Source organism: Eptatretus burgeri, chromosome 1, assembly GCF_056783735.1.
Source record: "Eptatretus burgeri isolate ZD-2024b chromosome 1, Ebu_testis_v1, whole genome shotgun sequence".
NCBI classification, from domain to species: Eukaryota; Metazoa; Chordata; class Myxini; order Myxiniformes; family Myxinidae; genus Eptatretus; species Eptatretus burgeri.
The window spans coordinates 100,777,284-100,782,283 of NC_140961.1; positions in this window are offsets into that span (position 1 = coordinate 100,777,284).

Consider the following 5,000-nt stretch of genomic DNA (forward strand, 5'->3'; position numbering starts at 1 on the left):
TCCAAGCTAAATTTACGGGAATCGGTTCAGGGGTGAGAGGAGCGACCCCCGATTCCCTCCAAATTACGAGCAGGCAAAATTAATCCCTTACGAGAAATAAGATGGCGTTTCAAGGCGAGCGGGTGCCGGGGGTAGAAATGTATAGAAATGTAGGATCCATGGCCCAGGATGGTACTTTTAATTACAATCCGTGGGGAAGCTCAACCCCATATCCTGAGCACGGACTTTATCGGCGGGCTGAGTCGCATAATTGCGGCGCAATCGCACCTCAGCGCAGCACGGAGCGAGCGGCGCGACACGAGGCGAGCGCTCCCAACAGCCATTTCAAACCACGTGGGCATGGCAGGCGAGGCAGGCGGACATTGGCGGGCTTCGGAAACGATTGGAGAAAGAATGTAAAAAAAGTTAGAAGAGCAAAAACAAACACAATTTGGAAGTAGAGCAACTAAAGAAAGAGGTAAGATCAGGCAATCAGGACAAATAAAGCCTGGAAAGAACAATAGAAAGAAATAAGAGATGGCAGGGAAAACTAGAAGAGAAGGTAGAAAGAGAACAGAAATATCAGGAACAACAAAGGGAAAAAGCAAAGTTGAAGTATGCGGAGATGAGAAAGAAAAGGGATGAGATGTGCAAGGAAAGGGATGAACAGAGAGAGGAAAAATGGAAAAAAATTGATGAGATACCAGAGCACAGAGCCAAAGAGAGGGAATTACGAGACGAGCTGAGGACGTTGGAAGAGGAAAGAACGGAAACAGAGAATGAAACGTTAAGGAACCACACTGAGCAGATTGAACAATTTGAAGCCAAAGCAAAGTCGGAGTGTGTGGAGATGAGAAAGGAATTGGAAAAGAAAGCTTCTGAGTTACAAAACGAGCTGAGGATGTTGAGAGAGGAAAGAACGAGAACGGAGAATGAAACGTTAAGGAACCACAGTGTACAGATCAAACAGCTGGAAGCGAAGGCCCTATTAAAGAATGAGATGCAAGAAAGAGTAATGATGGAAGAACGAATGAGACAGAAGAAGGAATTCGACCAATGGAAGGAAACCACGAGATTTCAGAATGAGGAACAAGAAAGAGTACTGAAAGAACAAAGATTGAGACAGGAGAAGGAAGTCAGCCAACTGAAAGAAATAAGGAGATTGCAGAATGAGGAACAAGGAAGACAGTGGAATAGGAAATACAAAGAACAAGGAATGAGACAGGAGAAAGAAATCAGTCAGTTGAAAGAAATGACGAGATTGCAGAATGAGATGCACGAAAGATAATGAAGGAAGAACGAATGAAACAGGAGAAAGAAATCAGGAAATTGAAGGAAATTACGAGATTGCAGAATGAGGAACAAGAAAGACAGTGGAATAGAAAACTGAAAGAGTATGAATTTGAAACTGAACGACAAAAGGAAAAAAATAGATTGGAGTACGAGGAGAAAGTGAAGGAGTAAGGAAGGAAGCAGGAAGGAGAAATCAGTCAATTGAAGGAGACAACGAGATTGGAGAGGGAAGAACGAGAGGAACAGTTGAATAGAAAACAACAAGAACATGAATTTGAGGTTAACCAATTGAAAGAAACGATGAGATTGAAGAATGAGGAACAGGGGGTGAAAGAAATTAAAAAAAGAAAGACAAGAACAATTGAAAAAGAAAGCAAGGTTGAGGTATGCAGGGATAATGAATGAACAACGAACGAAACAGGAAAAAGAACTAAGCCAATTGAAAGAAACTATGAGATTGGAGGCTGAGAAGCATGAGGAACAGTGGGAGAGAAAACAAAAACTATACGAGTTTGAAATTTACCAGCTCGAGGGGGGAGCAAAATTTGAGTCCACGGAAATCGAAACACTCCGGAGGGAGAACGAACAGCTAATGGGGCTCAGAGAGGAAGAACGACTCCAATGGGAAGGAAAATGGAACCAGGAAGAAACAGAAAAAAGGACCAAGGAGAGAAAATGTACAGAGACATGGGAGATAGAGGGTGAATTGGACGGGGTTAGTGACGAACACACACACATTGAGGTAGTGGAGGACCATGAGGGGGAGCTGGCAAACTGTCTCGTGACCCGGTGCAAGCAGCTGGATAGCCTCCTTCGGGAACAGAGGGAGACGCTATTCTCCCTTGAAGCTGATCACGACCAGGTGAGTTCGGTCGTGTCGAGCGAGTTCGAGGGGACGGGTGCTGTGAACGGGTGCACACGAAGCTTGGGGGGTATAGAGGCCCCGGAACCCCTTGTGGTGGCACTAATCCCCAGCATGATTGTCCCGGTGTGTGTGGTGAAAGGTGTGAGTGCGACTCCGTGTGTGAGTGGTGTGGTTGCGAGTGTGCCGGAGTGCGTGCCTCCCAGCACACCGTGTGTGAGGGCAACCACGCATAGCGTGAGTGAAAAGGTGTGTGTAACAGAGACCACGTGTGTGAGAAAGCGGTATGAAAGAGATGACGATCGGTATGCGGGAACATGCAACCGCATGTCTGAGTGTCATGGAGAGGTGTGTGAGCGTCAGGACACGCAGGAGTGTATGCGTGGAACGGAGACGACGGCGACAGAGGGACAAAAGCCGAGTAGCGGCCGTAAATATAATGGGGACCACGCCGGGTTTACACGGTGGCGAGCGCGAGGTTCGTGCTGTGCTACGCATGAGGCCGCCACGTGCTCGCTTGAGAGAGTGAAGCCCGGTCCGTTAACGCCAGCGGTGGATGTTGCCGATCCCGCGGACGGACAAAGTTTAGGCAGGATTATGGATTCGGACTGGACGGGCATGTGTGTTAAGCTCCAACGGGCAGAGCACATGTGTTCGCGTGGGGAACCCCTCGAAGCGTGAGGCTTGGCTTTTTTTAATGTGCACGGTGACGTCATGGCTGCACGTGTGGTTGAAATCCGGCAGGAGGGGTTGAATCCCTGCCGGATGGTACCGTCCAAGAGGGACGAGGGACGCGAACAGCTGCCATGACGTCACGCCAAAGGAGCGCGGCTGCGAATTGCCGCACTGGTGCGCAGGTTGCGAGTTGCCGCGCTGGTGCTGCACGTTTAAAAAAAAAATAGCAAGCCTCGCTTTTGGGTGAACAGGATTCCCGGGCATGGGGTGGACGACCCCCCTGCCAAGGCACAGGATGGCACTAGCTAGGGGGAAGGGTTAGCTTAGCTAGACCGGCTTCATGGGGCAGGGGTAAGTCCTCATGGGACCCGTGGAATGGATTAGGTGGAGGGATTTAGTTTGGGAAAATTGATTTTTGGATTTGAGGACAAAGACAGACTTTGGATGTGTAGATGGGACGTAGCTTAGCTACGTGGTATTAAAAGGAATGTGCTGTAGTGTAAGGGACGACGTGGGAGCAGGATGTAGTTAGGGGATGTCGTGAGCAGGATGGCAGGATTCAGCGGTGTGAGTTGAAGTGCGTAATGAATGGAAACATGATGAGTGAGTGAGGCCAGCGGGTCTGTGTGTATGGAGCGAATGTGGAATGCATGGTGCGATGAGTGATTGGGGGGAGGAGTGACTCCCACCCAACGGACCCTGGGGTCAGAATAAAGTGAGTCAGCTGGGGTAGTCAAATTAACAAAAATGGAAGTCGTTTTGTTGTTGGTGGGAAAGTAGGCTCGAAACCCGTTTGGAGGGGTGCAGGAGCCCTGTTGACGGGCTGGGAGCATGGCTGCGAAAGGTGAGTATCGCTGAGTGGGTACCCTGGGCACCGGGCTAGTCGGCCGCGGTAGGCCAAGGGCCCATGGGGGGCCGGGATAGCGTAGTGGGCACGGGTGCGCCCGCACGATGCAGGGGCCCTGGGCGCCATTAGCCACGTGGGCAGTGTTGTGGGCATGGGTGACCCTCAGAAAGGGGCCCGGGAAGCCAGCCTGCCACGTGAGCGTTTCAGGGGAGTCGCCAGGGAGGGCACTCCCCGGTGTTTCCGGAGCTGATAGGCTCGGAGGCAGTGTAGTGCCCGGGGGCGCCATCGTAGGAGAATCGGCAGAGGGTAGTGCCTGCCAAGGGAGCCACGCGTCCCAGCCATGAGACCGTGTGAGGGCACAGGAAGAAAATTGGGGGGGCATGGCCGAAATTGTGAGGACACCAACACAGGCGACGGGAATCTGAGTTGATAGAACCAGTAGATTAAGCGAGAGGCGCTTGTTGAAAGCCCCGGGGTAGTTTAAGTGATAATGGTTAGGGTAGATTAGGAAGTGTACCCCTCCACACCATCCATTCCTTCGCTCTCGTTGTGGGCCGCTGGACCCACTTTGGGTTAGATAGCTGAAGTTCAAGGAGGCCATCCTGAGGCTTGAGTTGGGCCTCGACGCAGGACGCTAGCTCTCCTTTATTCCCCTCCAGGAAGGGAACGTAGGGGTTGCGAGTAGGCTCGGAGACGATAGGTTAGCCGAACAAGGACAGTAAAGGGGGTTAAGGGACAATTTATAGTGGGGAAGTAGTAAAAATAAAACCCCCAAAAAATAAGTTGGGGCTAAATTGTTTTTTTACAAATTAAGGGAGTGGGTAGGTACAGAGACAGGCAAAGGCGATAGGTTGGGAGGGAGATAGTCAGGTAGGTCCGAGCCCGCCTTCCGAGTGGCCAGCACCACCGCACTCCCTCCACCAACCTCCACTGAAAGGCAAGAGGCCGTCCACTTCATCGGCTGGCTGTTTACTGCAAGGCCTGTGACGGTCGATCGTCTGCTGGCTGTGTTTACGTCAAGACCTGTGCCGGCCAGTTCATCTGCCGGCTGTGTTTGTTACAGCGGCCTTGTCATGCCATGCCTTGCCTGTCCACCTTTGCCATGCCATGCCTACTGCCCTCGTCCATTTTGCTCTCGTCCATTTTGCCCCGTTCTGTTTTGCATTTGCCCCCCCCCCCCCTTTGTTCATTGCCATGTGCGTCAGGATCGTCGTGAAGCTGCAAGAACTGTCCTGTTGGCAGCTACAACACGGGCCTGCAGTGGCGGCCCGTACGCCGGTTGACTTTTGTTTTTCTGCCTCCAGAGTCCATTGATCCTGGGCCATGGTTTAGTGTAAATTATAA